The sequence below is a fragment of the Scyliorhinus canicula genome, chromosome 3 (genome assembly GCF_902713615.1).
Source record: "Scyliorhinus canicula chromosome 3, sScyCan1.1, whole genome shotgun sequence".
Lineage (NCBI taxonomy): Eukaryota > Metazoa > Chordata > Chondrichthyes > Carcharhiniformes > Scyliorhinidae > Scyliorhinus > Scyliorhinus canicula.
The window spans coordinates 36069437-36095071 of record NC_052148.1 but is presented as its reverse complement, the minus strand read 5'-3'; the positions used below and the strand labels follow the sequence as shown (position 1 = coordinate 36095071).

Here is a 25635-nt window from a genome sequence, read left to right as displayed (position 1 = left end):
CGGACCATCCGGACCAGAGAATCGGCAGACCGGTCGCGTACAGCGGCCTGTGACCAGCGCCACGCCAAATGCGCCGATTCTCCGCTCCGCAGAGAATCGCGTGCCGGCGTCGGAGCAGCGTGGATTCTCCGGCCCGGCCTGACCTGGCCCCGGGCTGGGAGAATCCCGCCCTACATTTCTCTTTACCAATCTCTTTTTCTTCACATATCTATAGAAACTCTTAGTGTCAGTCTTTATGCTCCCTGAAGCTTACTTTCGTACTGTACTTTCCCCTTCTTAATCCCTTTGTGCTTCTTTGCTGAATTCTAAACTTCTCCCAATCCTCAGACCTATTATTTTTCTTGGCCAATCTGTACGCTTCTTCTTTGTATCGGATACTATTTCTAATTTCCTTTGTAAGCCATGGATTGGACCCCTTACCCCCTATGCTTTTGCACTGGACAGGAATGATCAGTTGCTGTAGTTCCCCCATGCATTCCTAGAATGTTTGCCATTGTCTATCTACTGTCATCCCTTTCAGTAACTCTCCCTAATCTATCAAGGCCAACTCACACCTCATGTCCTCATAGTTCACTTCATTAAGATACAGCACCCTAGTCTCCGAATCAACTACTTCACTCTCCGCCTTGATAAAAAAATTCCATTATGTTATGGTCATTCATCCCCAAGGGATCTCATACAGCCAGATTGGCAATGATTCCCTTCTCATTACACAGTACCCAGTCTAAGATAGCCTGCTCTCTAGTTGGTTTCTCCACATATTGGTCAAGAACACCATCCCCTATACACTCTACAACATAGTGGCTAATTTGATTTTTTTTCATAGAATTTACAGTGCAGAAGGAGGCCATTCGGCCCATCGAGTCTGCACCGGCTCCTGGAAAGAGCACCCTACCCAAGGTTAACACCTCCACCCTATCCCCATAACCCAGTAACCCCACCCAACACTAAGGGCAATCTATCATGGCCAATCCACCTAACCTGCACATCTTTGGACTGTGGGAGGAAACCGGAGCACCCGGAGGAAACCCACGCACACACGGGGAGGATATGCTGACTCCGCACAGACAGTGACCCAAGCCGGAATTGAACCTGGGACCCTGGAGCTGTGAAGCGATTGTGCTATCCACAATGCTACCGTGCTGCCCAATTTGCTCAATCTATGTGAAGATCACCGATCCCCGGGGAGGGTCTCCGATGCGGCCTGGCCCTCGATCGGGGCCCACCGATCGGCGGGCCGGTCTCTCGCACCCCGGACCTATTTTCTTCCGCGCTGGCCCCTAAACTCCCGCGCCATGTTGCATCGAGGCCGACGGGTAGAGGGAGGCCACCGCGCGTGCGTAGGTTGGCAGCACTGCGCATGCGCGGATAGCGTGGCGCATAGTTTGCACCGGGGATGGGAGGCTGGAGCGGCGTGAACCGCTCCAGCACTATGCTGGCCCCGTCGGGGCCAGAATCGGTACTCCCAGCGGCCCGTCACGACGGCGTGTCCAACAGCATGGACACTCTGCCGCCAAAGAACTGAGGGAGATCAACAGTAGTAGAGAATGGTGCAGGGAAAACTGATTGGATTGAAGGCGGATAAGTCCCCAGGGCCTTCACCGATATTCCCTTGTTACGTGCATCTCTAATTTCTTGTTTAATGCCATTCCCAACCTCACCACTGCAGTTTGAGGTCTATATATAACACCCAGTAATGTTTTTTGTCCCTTGGTATTTCTCAACTCTACCCATACAGATTCCACATTTTCAGAGCTAATATCCTTTCTCACTACTGTGTTAATTTCCTCTTTAACCAGCAGTGCCACGCCACCACCATTTCATTTATGCCTGTCCTTCCTAAATACTGAAAACCCTGGGACATTCATGTTTCCGTAATCCCAATTATATCATACCCGTTTATATCTATCTGCGCGATTAGTTCATCCACTTTATTGCAAATGCTCCGTGCATTAAGGCACAGGACCTTCAAGTTCGTCTTTTTCACAATGTTTGTCTTGCTCCCAATATTTTTCTCTACTGCCCTGTTTGAGTTTTGCCTTTGGTTTCTCCACCTATCACTTTTCTTTCAGTTTTCTACCTTTTGCTTTTGTCCTTGTTCCCTCTTTCTCTGACTTCTTGCATAGGTTCCTGTCCCCCGGCATATTAGTTTACAACCCCCCCCCCCCCCCCCCCCCCCCCAACCGCTCTAGCAAATAGACCTGTAGGACATCAGTTCCAGTCCTGCCCAGTGTCATGTGAGAGTACCTTTAAGAAATGGATGTTTGGGCAATGTACCTTTAAGAGATGCAGCAGCTCATATTACTGAAGTGATGTCAGAGGGTGGGGGTAGCTGAGTTGAGCTCACTTCTGCTTTTAGTTTCAGTTTGAGAGAGCAGCTGAAAAGTGCCTGGCTGGTTTGCTGAGAGCTGCATGAAGAAAAAGAGTTTGGGTGTATCTGTGTTTGCAGTAAGCTGGTCTGCTGTGATCTCTGCCAGGAAAGACTATCTCTGAATCATTTGGGTGATTTAAACTCATAATACTAATGTCTTTAACCTGATTTGTTTCTGTTTAAAGGTGTTTCTGTTTAAAGGTGTTAAGTCTTTTGGAGGTTTGAAGGAACACTTTGAGGGATTATTTAGTGTTGTATTATTTTCGGGGTTATCTTTGAAGTAAGGGATGTTAAGGGATCCAATGTTTATTTAAAAAGGTGAAGTTGAATTCATGGAATAAACATGTTTAAAAACCCACGTGTCCATAATTGTAATACCACACCTGGAGATCAAGCCGTGTGCTTCAAAACCAACAATACATTAAAGGGAGAGGTTGGTTGAACTCCATGATACATTTTGGGGTTCTGAAAATGCCGCTCCCATATCACCAGGTGTAAACCATCCAGTTTGTACAGGTCCCATCTCCCCCAGAACCCAATGCCCGAGGAATCAGAAACTCTCCACCTGACACTATCTCTTCAGCCACATATTCACCCCATATATCCTGTCATTTCTACTCTGACTAGCACGTGGCACCGGTAGTAATCCTGAGATCACTACCGTTGAGGTCCGATTTCTTAATTTCCTTACTAGCTCCCTGTATTCTGCTTTTCGGACCTCATCCCTTTTTTTGTTTACCTATGTCGTTTGTACTGATGTGTACCATGACCACTGGCTGTTAACCCTCCCTCTCCAGAACGTCCTGTACCCGCTCCGAGACATCCCTAACCTGAGCACCAGGGAGGCAACAAACCATCCTGGAGTCTCATTGCAGCCACAGAAACACCTGTCTATTCCCCTTACAATTGAATCCCCTATAACTATTGCACTGTCACACTTATTACCCCTCTCCTCTGCAGCAGAACTAACGAGTGCCACGAGTTTGGCTGTTACTCTTTTCTTCCCCCCCCCCCCCTCCCCCCAAGAAGCCATTCCCCTCAACAGTATCAAAATAGTAATATCTGTTCTGCAGGGCCACAGGAGATTCCTACACTAGCTGCCTCGCTCTCTTGCTGTCTGGTGGTCACCCATTCCATTCCTGCGTTTGTTAAGGAATGGGTTAAGAAACATTCCAATTAGATGTCTCATTGATCCAATAATTGGCACTGATATGTAAAGAGGCAGAGGTGGCCTTGGGAGCATGTGATGTGATGATAGAGTTTGGTGCTGAGTGTGTTCAAAGAAAAATAAAGGTGTTTGGGAAAAGGAGCAGAACTCTTGACTCTTTACTCAACAGCAGCCTGAGGCTAGCACTGGTAGCAGAGTATGGTTGCTGTATAAATGTAAAGGGTTGAAAGACACTTTTCCAGGGGGAAAAAAAATTCAACCAATGAGTGAGTGAGAAGGAAAAAGAAAATATGGCTGAACCTAGGATGAAGATGGCTGGATATGACTGTCCACCATTATTTTCTGAAAGGGGATCGTACAGCCAATGGAGAAGTGCAGTTGTTATGTGGAGAGCAGGCCTTGGGAAAGAGGAAATAAGGTATGGCATTGGCTCTTTCTCTACTTTATGAGAGTAAAATCTAAAGCAAAGTATTTTCTGAACTGGAATTGATAGAGTTAGACTCAGAAGGAGGTCTGGAGACTCTATTACAGTTTATGGATAAGATTTATCAAAAGGATGACTTGTTAAGTGCGTATGAAATCTGGTCAGAATTCGATAGATTCCAGAAAACAGAGGATATCTCTATTGAGGACTATATAATGGAATTCAGCAGACTATACAAAAGGTTGCACAAACACCACCTGGAATTTCCACAATCTTTGTTGGCATTTAAGTTATTAGACTGTGCTAGAGTGTCCAATATGGATAGGCTCCTGATTTTGACAGGAGTTAAGTTTGCGGATAATGATACCTTATTCGATCAGATGATAGAGGCTTTAAAGAAGTTCCTGGTGAAACATTCTATTCCTATAGCTCTCACGTCACAAATGGGTCATGCAGCGATAAAGCAGACTATGGGAGATACACTACTGACAGGAACACTACTGACAGGATGGCGAGATCGAACACCTACGAACAGGTTACGAGAATATGGAAGGAGATCAGGACCCAGAAATTATGAGGACAGAAACTCATTTTAATTAGAAGGAGGGACATAGAGACTGGAAATAGGAAAATGAACCCCAGAAATGCCCGGGGTATGATAAATCAATGTTTTCGGTGTGACTCTCAATACCGTTATGCTTTCAACCGTCCAACACTTTATAATAGTGTTTGAAGCTACACGTGACATGGAAGAGTCGGAAGACGAAAAAGATAGTGACGAGAGAGACGGCATTGTCCTCTTAACAAGCAGTTTTACTCTGCTAATGAGGGTGTTGGTTGCAGAATCCTTCAATATTGGACAGTGACTGCACATCTACTGTATGTGGAATTGACTGGTTAAAATGTTACCTGGACTCTTTGAATGCTGAAAATCGTAACAAGGTTAAGGAATGTGAAAGCTCCACAAATTTCAGGTATGGGGGTGATAATACTCTGAAGGTGCTGAAAAGAATGGTGATTCCTTGCAAGATTGCCAGAGTGAATCATTTCATTAGCACGGATGTTGTATCAAATGAGATACCTTTGCTTCTGAGCAGATTGTTGATAAAGAAAGCACACATGAAACTGGATATGGAACAGTATAAGCAACAGTTTTTGGAAAGACGGTGGATTTACAATTTACACAGTCGGGACACTATTGTATTCCATTACTGACAAATAATATTTCAGGTGCAGCTGTTAAGGATGTGTTATTGGCAGCTGGAAATGGGACCTTAGCTGATAAAAAGCATGTTGTATTAAAACTGCATAGGTAATTTGCACATCCGTCTCCTCGGAGGTTCAAAAATTTATTAAAGGATGCAGGGGTAAGGGATGAAGATTATTCAAAACTGATCGAACAGGTTAGTGATCACTGCGAGGTTTGTAGGAAGTACAGAAGGACACCATCACAACCGATAGTAACCCTACCTTTGGCCAGGGATTTTAATGACATTGTGGCCAAGGGTGTTAAGATCTGCGATAAAGCTAACAATGTATTTATTTTGCATTTTGTAGATTTAGCAACCAGATTTAGTCAATCAACCATTGCAGAGTAATCCTGGATCAGAGCGTGGAAAAACGGATAGGGACAGGAATGGGACTACCTGCAAAACGGGGAGAATTTGCTAATGAGGAGTTTTGGGATATGTGTGAAAACCTAAATACCAGTTATGAATACGGCTGCGGAAAGCCTATTTTGTAATGGTGTGTGTGTGAAAGAAACCATGCAGTAATAGATGAGATGCTCCGGAAAGTTTTGGCAGATAGACCAAATTGCAAGTTAAATTCAGCCTTAGCATGGGCAGTACATGCAAAAAACTTGTTGCAGATGGTTTGGGGCTATAGTCCCTATCAATTAGTGTTTGGTAGAAATCCTAAAATTCCATCCATTTTGGACGACCAGCCTCCAGCTTGGGAAGGGACCACAATTAGCTCTGCCTTTGCTGAGCATTTAAATGCATTACATAGCAGTAATAAAGCTTTTTTGGAGGCAGAAGTCTCTGAAAGAATTTGCAGAGCTTTAAGGCATAATAATGTACAACCATCAAATACAGTTTTTCAGCAAGGAGACATAGTATACTATAAGAGAGACAATTTTAATAAATGGAAAGGCCCAGGGAAAATTACAGGCATAGATGGCAAAACAATTATTTTGAAACATGGAATCAGACTGTTAGGGTACATTCATCAAGGATAATGGGTACAGATTACAAATTTTCAAATTTAGAGACATGAGGAGGAACCAGGGTCATCTGGTTACGTGTTACAGAACTATGAGGACCAGTTAACTGATATAGACAGGGTTGCTGTAGAGGAACACAATACTTCTGATGAATTAGAACAGGCCATTTTCCCCAAAAGGTCAACTGCCAAAAACTGGTACAAAAGTGACATACTTGCCTGAAGGGTCTAGTCAATGGAAGAATGCAACTGTTGTTAGTAGAACAGGGAAGGTCACTGGAAAGTATAAACACTGGTTGAACGTACAGCATTCAGGGGAGGGTGTCAAGACAATGGATTGGGAACACAAAGTTCAAAAATGGAGGGCACAGAAACACAGTGCCAATTCAGATAGTACATCGGATAGTGAACAGGTTCGCAGAAAAAGATTGAGAACTATTGAAAGGGCATCCCACAGCAGAAGAGAAAGATCAAGCAGTAGCAGTACAGAACGAGATACCAGGCGGGATAGGGGATGTCGTTTGTCAAGGTCTCAGAACATGGATAAGGACTATGAATGCTACTCAAGAGTAGAAGCCCACGTGCACGTGAGATTTTGGTGGCCTCCAACAAATTGGATGAAAAAGTTATCAAAGATGCCAAACAGCAAGAACTGCAAAGTTGAGTGAATTTGGGGTATACACGAAGTACCAAATAGGGGACAAAGAGCTCTATCCCACAGATGGATTTGCACGGAAAGGGTTCTTCCAGGTGGAATTTATAAGGCAAAGGCCTGGCTTGCGGGAAGGGGATTTGAAGAAAACTTAGAAGATCAGGATTTAAGGGTAGATTCACCTACGACAGGAAAGATCTTCTTGGCACTATTAGCCGCAACGGCATGGGAATGCAAATCTATAGATATAAAAGCTGTCTTTTTGCAGGGGCAGCGGCTTCAGAGACATTTTTCTCCATCCTCTTAAAGAGGAAGCTAACACAGAAGAGATACTCTGGAAGTTGAACAAATGTGTATATGGATTAAATGATGCGTCCAGGGTCTGGGATTTTCCGGTAAAGTCAGTTTTGTTAAAGTTAGGCTGTTGCCAGTTGACAGCAGATCCGGCAATACTGGCGCCAAAGGGAAATCCTTCTGGCATCTTTCTGATGCATGTCGATGATCTTTTGTGGGGTAGGATTAGTGATTTCAAAGCTTTTGTAATATCTGGGTTGAGGAAAGAATTCAGGGTTGGAAGTCAGGCTTCCGGTGCATTTAAATATATTGGACTGGAAATTGGACAGACTAAGTTAGGGGCAACTTTACGTCAACAATCTTATTTGGAGAGCATCAGCCCAATAGCAGTTAGTTGTAGTCAGATTTCACAAAAAGACGCAGTGGTTTCAAAGATGGAAAAAGAGCAACTGCGAAGTTTAATTGGGCAACTAACTTGGTTAGGTAGACAGACTAGACCGGATGTTAGCTTTTATGTCTTAAGAGTGGAGTGCATAAATGAATAATCCTAAAGTAGAAGACATAATGAGGGCAAATAAAACGTTGGTGAAACTAAAAATGCAGGAGTGTCTTTTGAGGTTCCCGGTTTTAGGTGATCTTAGGTACTTGAAACTCGTTTATAGTGATGCGTCCTATGCAAATTTATGTGATGGGGTTTCAATCGCAGGTTTGGGACACAAAGAAAATGAGCAGAGTGGTCAAAAGCACTTTGGCTGCAGTGGATATGGCCTTTTATATATCTCAGATATCGACAGACATTTTGGGATTAGGGGATTTAGGTAACATACCCATTGAGTGTCACGTTGACAATAAATCCCTGTGGGAAATGTGCACTCTACATAAAGTGTCAATGAAAAAAGGCTCAGGATAAACATCGCAAATGTTGTATAGAGGGGAGAGAGCAAGAATTAAATGGGTCGACAGTCGCTATCAATTATCTGACTGTTTAACAAAGAGGGGCTAGTTCACAGAAACTTTTGGATATTGTTAATAAAAGGCACCTGTTTCTGTGACTGTTTCTGTTTTTTTTCCTTCCAAAATGGAAAAAATAGAGGGGGGAAATTGCGTGTGTGTTTTTGAGTTTCTTGTACTTTTGTTTTCACCAAATTATTTTTTTTCTCTGATGGAGAGACTGTTAAGGAATGTGTTCATTCCAATTAGATGTCTCATTGATCCAATAATTGGCACTGAAATGTAAAGAGGCTATATGTGGCCTTGGGAGCATGTGATGTGATGATAGAGTTTGGTGCCGTGTGTTCAAAGAAAAATAAAAGGCGTTTGGGAAAAGGAGCAGAACTCAACTCTTTACTCAACAGCAGCCTGAGGCCAGCAGCCATGTCTCAGCCTGCGATGTGACCACCTCTCGATACGTGCTATCCACGATGCTCTCCGATTCACGGATGCTCCAGTGTCTACAGCCGCCGCTCCAGCTCTGAAACAAGCTTCCAGGAGTTGTAACTAGAGACACTTCCTACTCCCCATCCTGCGACATGGAGCAAGAGGAACAGACCACACCTTGGAGCTGTCCTGCCATGATTTAGTCCTTTAAATTAAACTTTTGAAATTCGACTTTAGAAAGAAGTTTTTGTGTCAGACTATATCCAATCTCCCTTAAGCTACTTAATAAGCTTTTTTTTTTTAAACCAAGTATTTTATCCCTCTTGATCTGACAACAAATTAAAAATAGTTATTTAATTTAATTCAAATCAACCCAAAAGTCATTGAAGTCAAATTAAAATATAGTAATTCAAATTAACTGAAAATAGTCATTTTAATCAAATAAAAACTGGTATTTAAATCAGTAACTCTACGATATTCAAATTTATCCAAGTCTCCCTGTAGCAGTGTCCCATCACAGATCCGACTCCTCTCTGCTCCCAGATGGGTGAAGGCCCCCGAGCCTGGCTGTATTTATTCTCTCCCTGTAGCAGTGTCCCTCGCAGGTCCAACTCCTCTCTGCTCCCGGAGGATGAGTGAAGGCCCCAAGCCTGGCATTGGATTTATTCTCTCCCTGGAGCAGTGGCCCACGCAGGTCCACGTCCTCTCAGCTCCCGGAAGATGAGTGAAGGCCCCCCACCCCCACCACCCCCGAGCCTGGCGCTGTATTCATTCTCTCCCTGTAGCAGTGTCCCTTGCAGGTCCGACTCCTCTCTGCTCCTGGAAGGCAAGTGCAGGCCTGGGATCATTCTTGTGGATGTCCACTGGACCCCTTTCAAGGCCAGTACATCCTCCTTAGGTACCAATCCCAAAACTGCTCTGAATATTCCAAATGGGTCTGACCAGAGCCTTATGCAGCCTCAGCAGTACATCCCTGCTCTTGTACTCCTAGCCCTCTCTGTCTTCTTAACTGCCAACTGAAAGCATGTTCACCTCAAGAGAATCCTGAACTAGGACTCCTAAATCCCTTTGTGCTTCAGATTCCCAAAGCCATTTCCAATTTAGAAAATAGTCTATGCCTCTATTCTTCCTACCAAAGTGCATAACCTCACACTTTTCCACATTGTATTTGTGGTGGTCCCAACAGTGACCCCTTGACTCTTGCAGGAACACCATTAGTCATCAGCTGCCGTCCTGAAAAAGTCCCCTTAATCCCAACACTCTGCCTTCTGCCAGTCAGCCAATCCTCTATCTATGCCAGTATCTTTCCCCTAACACCATGGGCTCGTATCTCTTATTTTGCACCTCATCAGAGGCCTCTGGAAATCCAAACAGATCCTGTCCATTGCCTCTACTCTGAGGAGGTAACAAGGAGGTTAGACAAAGAATTCAAATAAATTTGACACGCTACATCAAAATAAAAAGTTGCAGAATTTTTTTGGACAGTTTTAAAATGCAATATCGCAAAATCCTACAAATGGTTACAGAAATTTTGATCACAGTGGATAATGTCTAACGGTAAATAAGAGCGCAGACCTCTATTTTTTCAGGATTCACCATGTACAAGCTCCATATGTCCTCTTTCAGAGAATCCTGGTGCAGAAACGCGTTGAGAGTTCGAAGGCCGAACAAACACAATGCAATAAAGCTAGTGAGCCTGAAAAGATAAACCACAACCAATTAAATGCATATCTGTATTAACAAAGGCTCCACGGATATTTTTCAGTTGGCTAGATAGAATGATATATTTACCTTTTAAAAACTTCAAATATACATGGTACAGGGGCATACTATTTTGCAAAAGCTAGTGGTAAACTGGAGGATTGGGAGAACTTTAGGGGTCAGCAAAAAGCTACTAAAAGTAGAATCAAAAAGCTAAAATGAATTACAAAAGAAAGGCAGAAGAAAACATAAAAACTGATACCAAGAGCTTCTATAAGAGAGGAAGAAAACAGCTAAAGTAAATGTTGGCCCTTTTAAAGAATGGTACTGGTGAGGTAATAATATAGAAGATTATTGCACAGAGATGGCTGAGGCACTGAACCAATACTTTGCTCTGTCTTCACGGTAGAGAATAATAAAAAATTTCCAAGAACTGCAGTTAATGCATTAATGCAAAGGAACTTAGTGCAATATCCATCACCAGAGAAGGTATTCAATAAACTAATGGGACTAAAGTCAGATAAGGCTCCAGGACTGGATGGCCTCCAGTGGATGCATTGGTTATGATATTTCAAAATTCCCTGAATACTGGAAAGGTCCCGGTGGATTGGAAACGTGCTAATGTAACTCCCCTACTCAAAAAGGAAGAGCGGCTAAAGAGTAAACTATAGACCAGTTAGCTTGACCTCTGTGGAGGGGAAGTTGCTGGAATCAATCATTAAGGAGGAGATGGCTGAACATTTGGAAAGACGAAGTTCAGTTTGTCAGCATGGTTTTATGAAGGACAAGTCACGCTTGACAAACTTGCTTAGAGTTCCTTGAGGACGTAACCAGCAAGGTGGATAATGGGGAACCGGTGGACATGGTATATTTAGATTTCCAGAAGGCATTTGACAAGGTGCTGCATTAAAGATTGATCCAGAAGGAGAAATCGTAGGGGTTTGGGGCAGAATTCTAAATTGGATGAGGATTGGCCCACTGACAGAAAGCAGAGGGTTGGGTTGAATGGATCTTCTCTGGCTGAAGTGTAACCAGTGGGGTGCCGCATTGTTCAGACATCGAACCTCAACTGTTTACAATCTATATAAATTATCTGCAAACAGGGATAGAGTGTAACATATGAAAATTTGGGGATGATACTAAAATAGGTGGGAAAGATGCAGTGAAGAGGAGATACAGATTTGAAAGATGGAGATAGATAGGCTAGGAGATTGGACCAAAATTTGGCAGATGGAGTTTAATGTGGATAAATATGAGGTTATCAATTTTGGCAGAAAAAAAGTCAGATTCAAAATGCGTCTAGGCAGAGGGATCTAGGTGCCTTTGTTCATGAATCGTAGAAAAGTCGGTATTTTCTTTTAATTAATTTATGGGATATGCTGTCATTGGTTGGCCAGCACATTTATTGCCTATCCCTAGTTGCCCTTCAGAAGGTAGTGGCCGTTGCCTTCTTAACCGCTGCAGTCCTTCAGCTGTAGCTACCCCACTGTGCTGGGGGGGTTGATCCAGCGACAGCACAGGAAAGGCGATATATTTCCAAGTCAGGATGGTGAGTAACTCAGACCATCGGGTCTGCTCCGCCATTCAATCACTGCTGATATTTTTCTCATCCCCATAACCCTGATCCCCTTATTTATTAAGAACCTATCTACCTCTTTCTTAAAAGACATTCAGTGATCTGGCCTGGTGAATCCAGATTCACCACCCTCTGGCTTAAGAAATTCATCCTCATCTTGGTTTTGAAGGATTGTCCCTTTAATCTGAGATTTTGCCCGCTGGTTCCAGTTTGTCCTACTAGTGGAAACATCCTCTCCACGTCCACTCTATCCAGGCCTCAGAGTATCCTATAAATTTCAATAAGACCCACCTTCAAAACTCCAAAGAGTACAGACCCAAGAGTCCTCAACCGTTCCTCATATGACAAGCTCTTCATTCCAGGGATCATTCTTGTGAACCTCCTCTGGACCTTCTCCAAGGCCAGCACATCCTTCCTTAGATACAGTGCCCAAAATTGCTCACAATACTCCAAATGGGTCTGAACAGAGCCTTATACAGCCTCGGAAGTACATCCCCGGTCTTGTACTAGCCCTCTCGACATGAATATTAACATTGCATTTGCCTTCCTAACTACTGCCTGAATCTGCACATTAACCTCATGAATAAGGACACCCAAATCCCTTTGTGCTTCTTATTTCTGAAGCATTCCCCCATTTAGAAAATAGTTTATGCCTCCATTCGTCCTTCAAAAGGGCATAACCTCATACTTTTCCACATTTGTATTTCATCTTCTTTGCCCACTCCCCTAGCCTGTCCAAATCCTTCTGCAGCCCCCTGCTTCCTCAATACTACCTGTCCCTCTACATACCTTCATATCATCTACAAACGTAACAGTGCCTTCAGTCCCTTCTTCCAAATCGTTAATGTATATTGTGAAAAGTTGTGGTCCCAGAACCGACCCGAGGCACACCACTAGTCACCGGCTGCCATCCTGAAAAAGACCCCTTTATCCCATTCTGCCTTCTGTCACTCAGCCAATCCTCTATCCATGCCAGGATCATACCCTTAACACCATGGGCTCTTAACTTATATAACAGTCTCCAGGCACCATGTCAAAGACCTTCTAGAAATCTAAATGAATCACGTCCACTGATTCTCCTTTGTCTAATTTCCTTGTTACCTCCTCAAAGAATTCTAATAGATTTGTCAGACATGACCTCCCTTTGACAAAGCCGTACTGACTCAGTCCTATTTTATTATGCACTTCCATGTATTCCACGATCTCATCTTTAATAATGGACTCTAAAATCTTACTAATGACTGAAGTCAGGCTAACCGGCCTATAATTCCCCGTCTTCTGCCTCCCTCACTGCTTAAACAGCAGTGTTACATTAGCCACTTTAGTCCTCTGGGACCCTTGCTGCCTCCAATGATACCTAAAAAATCAACACAATGGCTCCACAATCTCCTCAGCTATCACTTTTAGAACCCTGAAGTGTAGTCCATCCGGTCCAGGTGATTTATCCACCTTCAGTTTCCCCAGAACATCTCCTTAGTGATGGTCACTGCACTCACCTCTGCCTCCGGATTCTCCTGGAGCCCTGGCATCCCACTGGTGTCTTCCACCATGAAGACGGATGCAAAGTAACTATTCAGTTCCTCTGCCATTTCTTTTTTTCCTATTATTACTTCTCCAGCTGTCCAATGTCTATTTTTGCCTCTCTCTTACTATACATATATTGAAAAAAACTCTTTCTATCTTCTTTTATATTACTAGCTAGCTTACACTCATAATTCATCTCCCCCCCCCCCCCATTGCTTTTTAGTTGCAAAGATATTCTTTACAAACAAGTAAAATTTGCTTTTATCCACAAAATATTTCCGCTAACAATTTTAGGTTAGAGGGTGGTGTTAAATCGGATTGCCAAATATACATATCTTACTTTAGAGCTCCTTTGAAGGTCAGTTTAGCTTTCCTCATTTTTCCAGTCATTGGCAGATGTTCTTACAGAAAATTGTAAGCATAGTAATATTTTAGTGGCCCAGGAAGATTTCAAACATGGACAGCTGCAAAGAAAACAAATAAATTATAAGACACAAGAACTGTTTTGTTTTCCCACAGCTTGTAACAGATGTCAAGATCTGGAATCAATTTCAACATCTGGAATACAGCTTGGCACAATTCCTGAAATGCTTACAGTCACAGCCAACGTGACTACAAAGATTTGCCAATCAATATAATAATTGAGATATCATATTTGTCAGAATACAAAACTTATTGCACCGAATCGGAATATCAATCATTTTCAGTGGAACTAGTGATATATTATAATTCCAGCGAATGTGAAACTTTCTTGAATATAAGTCAACTCATATGTATGTCTGCACCAAAATAGCACATTCCTAATGAGCTACATACGTTTTGAGAATGTGATCTTTACTGTTAATGTTGTGATTTCTCGGGGCAGCACAGTGATTAGCACGGCTGCCTCACAGTGCCGAGGTCCCAGCTCTCAGTCACTATCCGTGTGGAGTTTACATATTCTCCCAGTGTTTGCGTGGGTTTCGCCCCCACAACCCAAAGGTGTGCAGGGTAGGTGGATTGGCCCCTTAATTGGGGGGGAAGAAAATGAACTGGATACTCTGTTTATTTTTAAAAAAATATTGTGTCTTCTCCACCCTGAACAAAGCCCCAGTTAAAAAAATTTGAATAGAGTTAACCAAAAAGATCAAGCATCAAACTATACAGCAAAATACAGTACAATACAAGCAATTCATCATGAAAATTGCTATAGACATATACAAATTGTCTCTGGTAAAGAAAAACAAGCTCTTTATTTAAAGTCTCACTCACCTCTCATTTGTTGAAGGATTGCTGTGGCCCGCAGGTTCGAAGTGCTACAATACTAAAGCTAAAGATTATAGACTTTCTGACCCACAGACCATAATCAGTAAGAATAAACAACAGCACCTCCTCCACAATAGTCCTCAATAACGGGGCCCCACATGGCTGCGTACTTAGACCTGACTATACTTCCTCTACACACACGACTGCGTGGCAAAATTTGGTTCCAACTCCATCTACACGTTTGTCAACGACACAACCATAGTGGGTCGGATCTCGAATAACGATGAGTCAGAATACAGGAGGGTGATAGAGAACCGAGTGGAGTGGTGCAATGACAACAATCTATCCTTCAATGCCAGCAAAACTAAAGAGCTGGTCATTGAACACAGGAAGCAAAGTACTGTACACACCCCTGTCTGCATCAACGGAGCGGAGGTCGAGATGGTTGACAGCTTCAAATTTCTAGGAGTACACATCACCAAAGATCTGTCCTGGTCCACCCATGTTGACTACCACCAAGAAAGCACAATAGTGCCTATACTTCCTCAGGAAACATAGGAAATTCGGCATGTCCACACTGACTTACCAACTTTTACAGATGCATCATAGAAAGCATCCTAATTGGCTGCATCACAGCCATGTATGTCAACTGCTCGGCCCAAGACCACAAGAATCTTCAGAGTCGTGAACACAGCTCAGTCCATCACACAAACCTGCCTCCCATCCATGGACTCCATCGACAACTCCCGCTGCCTGGGGAAAGACCCTCCCATCTGGCTTACTCACTCTTCCAACTTCTTCCATCGGGCAGGAGATACAAAAGTCTGGAAACACGCATTATCAGATTCAAAAACAGCTTCTTCCCCGCTGTTACCAGACTCCTAAACAACCCTGTTATTGACAGACCTGATTAGTACTACACTCCTAGGGAAAATGCTGGAAAATCTCAGCAAGTCTGGCAGCATCTGTGGGGAGAGAAAAGAGCTAACGTTTCGAGTCCAATGACTCTTTGTCAGAGTCATCGGACTCGAAACGTCTCCTGGAAAAGTGCTCGCTTACTGTGTGCGCTGTCTGTCTGTCTTTTATACAGACCTCAGCTAACCGATGACTCAAAAAATACCTTAACTTCAAAGAGAAGAATACAATGTGCCCCTAAACAGGCCTCAGGTGATTGACAGATAACTGCCTCTCAGCAATTAGGGTGGGGGCAGCTTCAACCAATCAGACACTAAGCTCCACACTGCACTTTTAACTGAAAAACAGCAGAATTAGATTTTCCACTTACCTTTGCTGATTTACCTCACTGCACCAAATTACCAAGTTTCAATCTCCCACTCTGTATGAGTCTCACTCCGGATGAGTCTCCTGGAAAAGTGCTCGCTTCGGGTAGGACCTCAAAGGTAGTAATCTCAGGATTGCTACCAGTGCCACGAGCTAGTCAGAGTAGGAATGTCAGGATCGTAAGGGGAAGTGCTCGGGAGTCAGTGAATCTTGGTAAATGGGAATTTGCATGGGGCCCTGGGAGCAGAACGCCGGGTAATGTGAACCAGGAAGCTGAAGAATAAAGACCTGCTGTATAGTGTTCTGTGCCTGTTACCTAAATACCTTTAACTTTCACCAATAAACCCCTTTGTTTACTGCTGGAAGCCTCCAGTGTATGTCTCGAGCTACCTACCGCGCTGGCAACGAGGAAAATGTTTTTGATCGCAGACGGCAGTGATCGGAAAGAAGAGTTGAGAAAGTTGAGAAGCTCCAGCAAGAGTCAGAATCATTTAAAACGTGAGTGGAGATGCCCAACATTGGGAAACTAGACCCATTTGACCAAGGGGTTGAGTCATGGAGTCAGTACATTGAATGGCTCCGGTTCTTCCAACATTATAAGTTTAACTCTGCAATGAAGGCTGAGGCAGACTCTTCATGGTCCTTCATTGCAGAATTAAACTTATAATGTTGGAAGAACCGGAGCCATTCAATTAGTCCTGTGCTACACAAGTAGTCCTGTGTTGGAGCTTCATCAGGTTGACACCTCATTTTTCGGTATGCCTGGAGCTGTACTTGCCACATCAATACTGTGGCACCAGGGTAGGTCAAAGGCTAGGAATCCTTTGGCGAGTAACTCACCGCCTGACCCACCAAAGCCTGTGAACCATCCCCAAGGCACAAGTCAGGAGTGTAATGACATACTCTCCACTTGCCTGGATGAGTGCAGCTCCAACAGCACTCAAGAAGCTCAACACCATCCAAGACAAAGCAGCCCGCTTGATTGTTCCTCCTTCCACAAACATTCAAACCCTCCACCACTGATGAACAGTGGCAGCAAGTCACCAAGGTTCCTTCGACAGCACCTTCCAAAACCATGACCACTACCATCTGGAAGGACAAGAGCAGCAGGTACCCAGGAACCCCATCACCTGGAGGTTCCCCTCCAAGTCACTCACCACCCCGACTTGGAAATATATTGCCGTTCCTTCGCTGTCGCTGGGACACAATCCTGGAACTCCCTCCCTACAGGACAGTGGGTGTAGTTGCTATACCTGAAGGATGTAGCGGTTCAAGAATGCATCTCACCACCACCTTATGAAGGACAACTAGGTGGACAAGGACCCCCAGCAGTGTGGGGGACAAGGACCCCCAGCAGTGTGGTTCATACAGGCCCATATCTCCCCTCAACGTAGATGCCAAGGTGCTGGCAAAAATCCTGGCCACCAGGATAGAGGACTGTGTGCCAGGGGTTGTACACGAGGACCAGACAGGGTTTGTGAAGGGAAGGCAGCTGAACACGAATGTGCGGAGATTGTTGAATGTCATCATGATGCCGGCGATTGAGGGGGAGGCAGAGATAGTGGTGGCGCTGGATGCGGAGAAGGCCTTCGATAGAGTGGAGTGGGGGTACTTATGGGAGGTGCTGGGGAGGTTTGGATTTGGTGAAGGGTTCATTAGATGGGTGAGGCTGCTATATGAGGCCCCGATGGCGTGCGTGGCGACGAATGGGAGGGGGTCGGAGTACTTCCGGCTTTACCGAGGGACCAGGCAGGGTTGCCCCCTGTCCCCCTTGTTGTTTGCATTGGCAATCGAGCCGCTGGTGATGGCGTTGAGGGATTCAGAGAGGTGGAGAGGTTTGGTGCGAGGTAGGGAGGAACATCGGGTGCCGTTGTATGCCAATGACCTGTTACTGTATGTGGCGGACCCGATGGGAGGGATGCCGGGGGTGATGGAGCTGCTAGCTGAGTTTGGGACCATTTCAGGTTATAAACTAAATTTAGGCAAAAGTGAGGTGTTTGTGGTGCACCCTGGAGACAAGGAGGAAGGAATTGGTAGGCTCCCGCTTAGGTGGGCAGGGGAGAGTTTTAGATACCTGGGGGTGCAGGTGGCCAGGGACTGGGGGACTCTTCACAAACATAATTTCACCAGGCTTGTAGATCAGATGGAGGAGGAGTTCAAGAGGTGGGACATGCTGCCATTGTCGTTGGCTGGGAGGGTGCAGTCCGTCAAAATGACGGTGCTTCCGAGGTTCTTGTTCCTTTTTCAGTGCCTGCCCATCTTCATCCCCAGGGCCTTCTTTAGGAGAGTGACTAGCAGTATCTTGAGCTTTGTGTGGGCACATGGGACTCCGAGGGTGAAGAGGGTTTTCCTGGAGCAAGGGAGGGATAGAGGCGGGCTGGCGCTGCCCAACCTTTTGGGGTACTATTGGGCGGCCAATGTGTCAATGGTGCGTAGATGGGTGATGGAGGGGGGAGGGGCGCGTGGAAAAGAATGGAGATGGCGTCATGTAGAGGTACGAGCCTGGGTGCCATGGTAACGGCGCCGTTGCCGCTCTCCCCTAAGAGGTATACCACGAGCCCGGTGGTGGCGGCGACCCTAAGAATCTGGGGACAGTGGAGACGGCATAGGGGGGAAACAGGGGGCTCGATGGAGGCTCCATTGGGTGGCAATCATCAGTTCATCCCAGGGAACAAGGATGGGGGATTTAGGGGGTGGCAAAGGGTTGGCATCAGTAAATTGAGGGACCTGTTTATTGGCGGGAGGTTTGCGGGCCTGGGGGAACTGGAAGATAAATTTGGGCTTCCCCAAGGGAACATGTTCATATACTTGCAGGTAAAGGCGTTTGCTTGGCGACAGGTAGAGGGATTCCCTTTGCTGCCCTCGCAGGGGACGATGGACAGAGTGCTTTCGGGGGTGTGGGTCAGAGAGGGGAAGGTGTCTGACATCTATAAGGTAATGCAGGAGCTGGAGGAGTCGTCAGTGGAGGAGCTGAAGGCTAAATGGGAGGGGGAACTTGGGGAGCAGATAGAGGATGGGACTTGGGCGGATGCCTTGGAGAGAGTCAACTCTTCCTCTCCATGTGCGAGGCTTAGTCTCATCCAATTTAAGGTGCTGCACCGGGCCCACATGTCCGGGACTAGGATGAGTCGGTTCTTTGGGGGTGAGGACAGGTGCACCAGATGTTCGGGGAGTTCAGCAAATCATGCCCATATGTTCTGGGCATGCCCAGCACTAGAAGAATTCTGGAGGGGGGTGGCGGGGACGGTGTCGAGGGTGGTTGGATCCAGGGTCAAACCAGGGTGGGGACTCGCGATTTTCGGACTTGCAGTGGACCCGGGAGTGCAGGAGGCGAAAGAGGCCGGTGTCCTGGCCTTTGCGTCCCTAGTAGCCCGGCGGAGGATCTTGCTGCAGTGGAAGGATGCGAGGCCCCCAAGTGTGGAGACCTGGGTCAATGACATGGCGGGATTTATAAAGTTGGAACGGGTCAAATTTGCCCTGAGAGGATCAGTACAAGGGTTCTATAAACAGTGGCAGCCTTTTCTGGACTTCCTGGCTCAAAGATAGGTATCTTGGTCAATAGAGGGGCAGCACGGTGGCCTAGTGGTTAGCACAACCGCCTCACGGCGCTGAGGTCCCAGGTTCGATCCCGGCTCTGGGTCACTGTCCGTGTGGAGTTTGCACATTCTCGCCGTGTCTGCGTGGGTTTCGCCCCCACAACCCAAAAAAAATGTGCAGAGTAGGTGGATTGGCCACGCTAAATTGCCCCTAAATTGGATAATCTAAATTTATTAAAAAAAAGAAAAAATCTTGGTCAATAGCAGCAGCAATTCATCTACTCTACACATCGTTTTGGGTTATGGGGGTGAGTGAGACCCACACAGACACGGGGAGAAGGTGCAAACTCCACACAGAGAGTGACCCGGGGCCAGGATTGAACATGGGTCTTCAGCGCTGCGAGAAGAAAACATACTAATCTCAGCAGCAACGAGTCCATAACATTTTAGGGATTTAAAAAAATTAACACTAAAATATTTAGTGACGAAAAGGAAACTTACGCACCCAAGATGAGTTTCAGGCTCACAAAGCATTTCCCCCTCAAAAAATAAAAATCCCAAGCCAGCTGTTTAGTCCACTGTGCTAAATCAGCCCCTGTGGCTTTAAATAAAAGTATACCACACCCCTTCTCAACTCACTGCCACACTGCTGTGGAACTCCAAGAAACTTTAGCACAAGATTCTTATTTGCAGCTCAAGACTTTTAATGCTCGACTAGATGGCAGATTCAAAATTTACCTTCTGCCAGCCCAGATCTGTTTCCAGGTCTTCCCGCATAGCCAACACGCAAATCGGATCAACATCTTACCTTGAATTTCCTTTTTCTCTTTCATCTTCAATTCCATAGTTCTCTGTATTTGTTTGTTCCAAAATACAAAAAACTTTCATTTCTTCCCTATTGCCCCATTTCTGTGATGAGATAAAATGTAATCACCTTCCTTTGTTTACTAATCAAACTGTTGCAAGCTGCAAAAGCCTTTCCCTTTGAACAGCTGAAAAAATGAAGTCCTTCTCCATCTCCTTTTCTGTACTTTACTTAAAAACCCAGTTGGCTGTAGCTTAATTACAGATGCATGCACTTCGCACCTTTGCTCCTTACTTCCCACAGCTTTTCCAGACAAATGGTCTACATCAACCTTTCCCCAGCTTAATTAAATAATTTACACAGACAGGCTTCTTTACAGACCAACACGAATAGTCCTCAAAAATATTGTTATAAAGTACCATCCACTATTACAATATATTGACTTTCTTCCACTCTTCCGGTCAAAATATATCACTTCACACTTCTGCTAGAATTTGGCGTTACTCTCTCAGCATGGTTTACTACAATTGAATTTCAGTTTATTTGCAAACTTTTAAACCATGTCTTGCAAGTTCAAATACAGGTCTTTAATATACATCAAGATCAGCAGTGTACCAAATACCAATCCCGTGGAGAACACCATTGCAAATTTCCCTCCCTTCTAAAAGCCACCATTCTCTGTTGAGAATCCCTCCAAATGCCCTTTGAGAATCCATTTATAGATCAGCCACAATCATCAACCCTTTCCATTACAAATGAGTCAATCAAGTTAGTCAAAAATGTTAATGAGGGAAGCAAAGGCATAGTAGGTAAGTTTGCAGACAACACAAAGACGGATAAGGAAAGCATGTTGCAAAGACATAAGAGGCTGGATTCTCCCAAGATAGGACTATGTCCCCACGCCAGCGTAAAAACGCTGGAGTTTCCTGCAAAAAGATCAGCTAATTCAATGCCCTGCAGGGGACTAGCGGGGACCCAGTATAATTCACGCAGCTTTAGCTGTGGATAAAGGCCCCCGCACTTCCGGTTTTGAGTCCACGCATGCGCACGGCGGACTCAGACTGCGGGGGGCAAACTGAAACCCCCCCCCCCCCCCCCCCCCAATCGGCCGCGTGCCAGAGGATCTGACCACGTGGATATTAACCCCAGCAGTCTATAAGGCCCCCCCTCCCGTGTCCAATCCCCCTGCCCCCCCACCTGGGCGGCCACGGACTGAGTCCGCAGCCGCCACGCGAGCACCCCGACTGGCAATAGGTGGTTAGTTCCACGCCGTCGGGAACCTGGCCGGTCGGGAGCGTAGGATCGCTGGGCAGGCCTCTTGTCAATGGCCCCCCAGCCACGCAGAGTACTCCGCGATCACACCGATTCTCGGGTCCCGGAGAATCGCCGGTCCAGCACAGAGCCCGATTTCAGCGTGAAAGTGGATTTGCCGTCCCGCGCCAAACGCGATTTCGTTCCTGCAGCCTGCAGGTCCAGGAGTTTGTAGATAGATATAGATAGATTAAGTGGGTGGGTAAAAATCTGGCAGATGGGAGTATCATGTGGGAAAATGTAAAGTTGTACACTTTGGCAGTAGGAGTTAAAAAAAAGCAGAGTATTACTTAAACAGAGATGACCGTACAACGCCAAGGAGCAGAGAGATCTAGGTCTTCCAGTGCATGAGCCACAAAAAGTTAGTACTCAGGCACAGCACATAAGCAAAGCAGCTAATGAAATACTATGCTTTATTACAAGAGAAATTGAACATAAAAGTTATATGGTACATTGGTGAGACTGAATCTCAAATACGGTATGTATTTTCGGTCTCTTTAAGGATGGATGTAAATGCATTTGAGGTTTACTAGATTGCTACCTGGAATGAGCGGGTTGCCTTATGAGGAAAGGTTGGAAAGACTGGGCTTGTTTCCACGAGTTTAGAGAAGCGATGACTTGCCTGATGTATACAAGATCCTGAATGGTCTTGACAAGGTGGATGTGGAAAGGTTGTTTCCTCTTGTAGGCGACTCCAGGGGCCACCATTTCAAATTAGGAATCAATGAAAAGAAACTTTTTCTCTCCGAAGTTTGCACAACTTTGGAACTCTCTACCTCGGAAGACAGTGGAAGCAGTCACTGAATATGGTTACAGGGATAAAGAGTCCTGTCTACTGCACCCCACCTCTTTTCCAGTCCCAGTGGACTCCTCTTTTATATAAACATAAAATCAACGGTTGAGTCATTTCATCAGTCGATAATCTATTCTCGTATTTACTTTACCTCTCATTTCCTCTTGTAGATTCTATATTCTGCTTGGTACTCTACTGCTGAAGAGAATAGACTGGTCAGCTGTGTCAAAGGCAGCAGATAGGTTGAGAAGGAGGAGAATAATTTACCTTTGTCACAGTCAAATGGGACATAATTTGTGACTTCAGGAAGAGCAGCTCGTGCTGCAGGGACAGATGCCCGATTGTTGGGATTCAAACATGGAGCTCCAGGAAACTTTGGCACAGATTTAGGACCAATAAAACATTCAAGACCAGGAACGAGAGATCGGAGGAGATGGTAGTTTAAAAGGATAGTAAGAAGTCTTACAACATCAAGTTAAAGTCCAACAGGTTTGTTTCAACCTGCTTGAAACCTGGTGTTATAAGACTTCTTACTGTGCTCACCCTAGTCCAACGCCGGCATCTCCACATCATGTTAAAAGGATGGCAGCGTCAAAGGTTGGGCTTTTGTTGGAGCGGTGATAATGGCAGATTTAAAGAGGAGATGGGCTAGTACCATAAGTGAGAGAGCTGTTAACAATATCTAACAGGAAAATTATACTGTCAGCAGATTAGCAGAAATAGAGTTGAGGGAGTAAGCGGTGTGTTTATGGGAAAAATTAGTTTGGACAGAGCAGGTGAGGAGATAGGAGAGAAAGGGTAAGGAAATGGAGGAAAGCTGCGGAGGCCCAGTTTTAGTCAGAACAATAGGACTAAAGGTAGAGATGTGGATGTTCGTTAAAATAGTGGCCCGTTTAGTCTTAAACATTATGGATGTGAGAGTTTGGCTCAAGTTAGAATCAGAGCATGATGGGAAATGGAATGAGAGTTTGGTCAAGTTAAATCAGAGCTTGATGAGTAATGGAATGTCAGGTTTGTTTACCAGCTTTGTGAAATGAATTTGTTCCTGTGAGAAGGCTTTATCACGACCTTGACTGTCTGTGAGAATCTGTGGTGGGAACGAAACACAGCCGGAGGAAGATTCACTCCTTAGGACTTTTTGATAAAGAATTACTATGCTATGAAACTAACTGTATTACTAATCATGGGAAGAAAATAATTACTTAAAGGAGGGGCGTAATGAGCTAATTGTATCACTAATGATTGAAAGCTTGATGGGTTTTGTAAGAATATATAGTCAACTGTAACTGAGAGAAGTTTGCTTTTTCACTTGCTGTAACTCAGTTACACTTGTGCTACAGCCCCACGGTAAATAAACGGTTCTTTTAAGTTATCTGGTGTTCGACTGATGATTACCTCTGGACTGCAAAAATTTAGTATTATCATTTGGTGGAGAATGCGGGCATCTCTAGTGCGTCGACTGAAGCAGACGGTGTAAGCAGCAGATCGTCTCCGGATGCATAGGGGAAAATAGGGCCCCTAATTGTGAGTATTTTTTCACTTTGTCTTTTCCCCTTCGCTGTCCCGGTCGCGAGCCTGTCCTAGTGCCTGTTGCTGGAGACGTCCCTACGAGATTCAGGTCAGTCCAGCGAACCACAGAAACTTAAAAAATTACGGGTTTGAGTCCCTGAGGATCAGATCAATTCCTCTAAAAGCTACGGGTTTGAGTCCCTGAGGATCAATTCCTCTAAAAGCTACGGGTTTGAGTCCCTGAGGATCAATTCCTCTAAAAGCTACGGGTTTGAGTCCCTGAGGATCAATTCCTCTCAATGCTACGGGTTAGAGTCCCTGAGATTAAAATTCCTCAAAAGAGTTGGGTTGGAGTCCCTGAGATTAAATTCCTCAAAAGAACCGTTAAAGTCCTCTAAAGAATAAGGGTTGGAGTCCCTAAGAAATAGTTAAAGGAGGTAAAGAGATATCGATGCCAACATGGTCCTTGTTATTACCTAAACCTTCGCGATAAAAGGTTCCCGTTAACTTTATAAGGCGGGTGACATAGAATCTTTACGGTGTCACCTTCGAGCTGTTGATTGGCTTGTCCGGAGCGCGATTACTCCGTGATTTAAATTATAACCTCCTGCAGATGCGGATAACTCTGCTTAACAACACATAAACAGGGCAAAAAGCATGCGGACCCTGACATAAAACACCACACACGTAATTTCCTTAACCAATTGGAAAACGGGGCAGGATAACCCTGTAATAAATTCAAAATTAGATTAGTGATCTAGGATCACTATTAAAATTGTAATCAGAAGGACCATCTGGCATCAGATAAGGGAGTGTGGCCCCTACAGTTATAGCAACAGGCACAGTCAGTGACTAGTGCATTAAGGGAGGGTGTGTAGCCCCTACAGTTATAGCTACAGAAGAGGTTTTGGCATCATCATGATCCTTGCCTTTGTCTAAAAGTGCCCCCGCGATAAGAGGCTTTAGAAGGGTGCGCGATCAACCCCAAGGTAACAACATAACAAGGACGTCATAACCTTGTAGTTAGATAGGCTTGCACACACGGATGAGCCTGCCTAAATCGGCCAACAGGGTAGGATAATCCTGCTTAAATTCATAATTGAATAAGTGGTCCAGGACCATTTCGCCAAATGAACGATAATCGCAAGGATCATTAACTGCCAATAGTGTTAGAGATGTGTAATACGTTAGATACAACCTCTGATAGTGGAAGCCCGCTTCAAACCTTGTGTGAACAATATCCGGAATATTCCAAGCAACTGAGACAATTGTCAGAATTGCATAAAAATTTAGGAGAAGAAAAATGGCCACTGGGGGAAACCTAATGCCTTAAAATTGGGTATAAAATTGACAGAGAAAAGAATAGTTAAAACAGCCAAGGTCTTAAAAAAAAGGAATGCGCATATGGGAAAAGAACCAAGTCATTAGGCTATCCGCCTTGAATCTGTATATTAATCCATGTGAGTTTAAGCTTAAGTGGGATACGGTGCTGTCAGGGACTGCGGAGTTCCCAGATCTTATCTCCCAGAATTCTGACATAATAAACTGCTTTGTTACTGATACTCAGGCCTTCGTGTGAATATTTTCACCCCTAACATTTGGTGTAAGTCTGGAAGGATGTTGCTGAGCTGGACGCCACTCGAGACGGTGGACAAGGCGAGTAGTCAAATCTTTGACCACCAAAAATTAGAGTCACTCGGCAAGGCGGACAGACGGTGAGGTAACATCCAACAAATTTGGTATCAAGGCCAAATAAGTAAAAGAGTCAGTTTAAAATTTCTTTTTTTTTGGTTTTTAAAGAGCAAAATACTCTGGCTAAAAATGATCAAAGATGGGTGTGATTTC

The 25635-nt window shown here is 44.8% G+C and overlaps 1 protein-coding gene across 5 annotated transcripts in view; it reads right to left on the bottom strand.

The window, feature by feature from the left end:
• The window catches only part of st3gal5 (ST3 beta-galactoside alpha-2,3-sialyltransferase 5), an 85556-nt gene that overhangs the window by 45234 nt on the left and 14687 nt on the right, over positions 1 to 25635 (bottom strand). For all 5 annotated transcript variants that reach the window (XM_038793306.1, XM_038793305.1, XM_038793310.1 and 2 more), the window contains 2 exons: positions 13651 to 13774; positions 10085 to 10205 (listed from right to left, as the gene is read on the bottom strand). The gene's annotated coding sequence lies outside the window, so the exon portion shown is untranslated. The remainder of the gene's footprint in view (positions 1 to 10084; positions 10206 to 13650; positions 13775 to 25635) is intronic.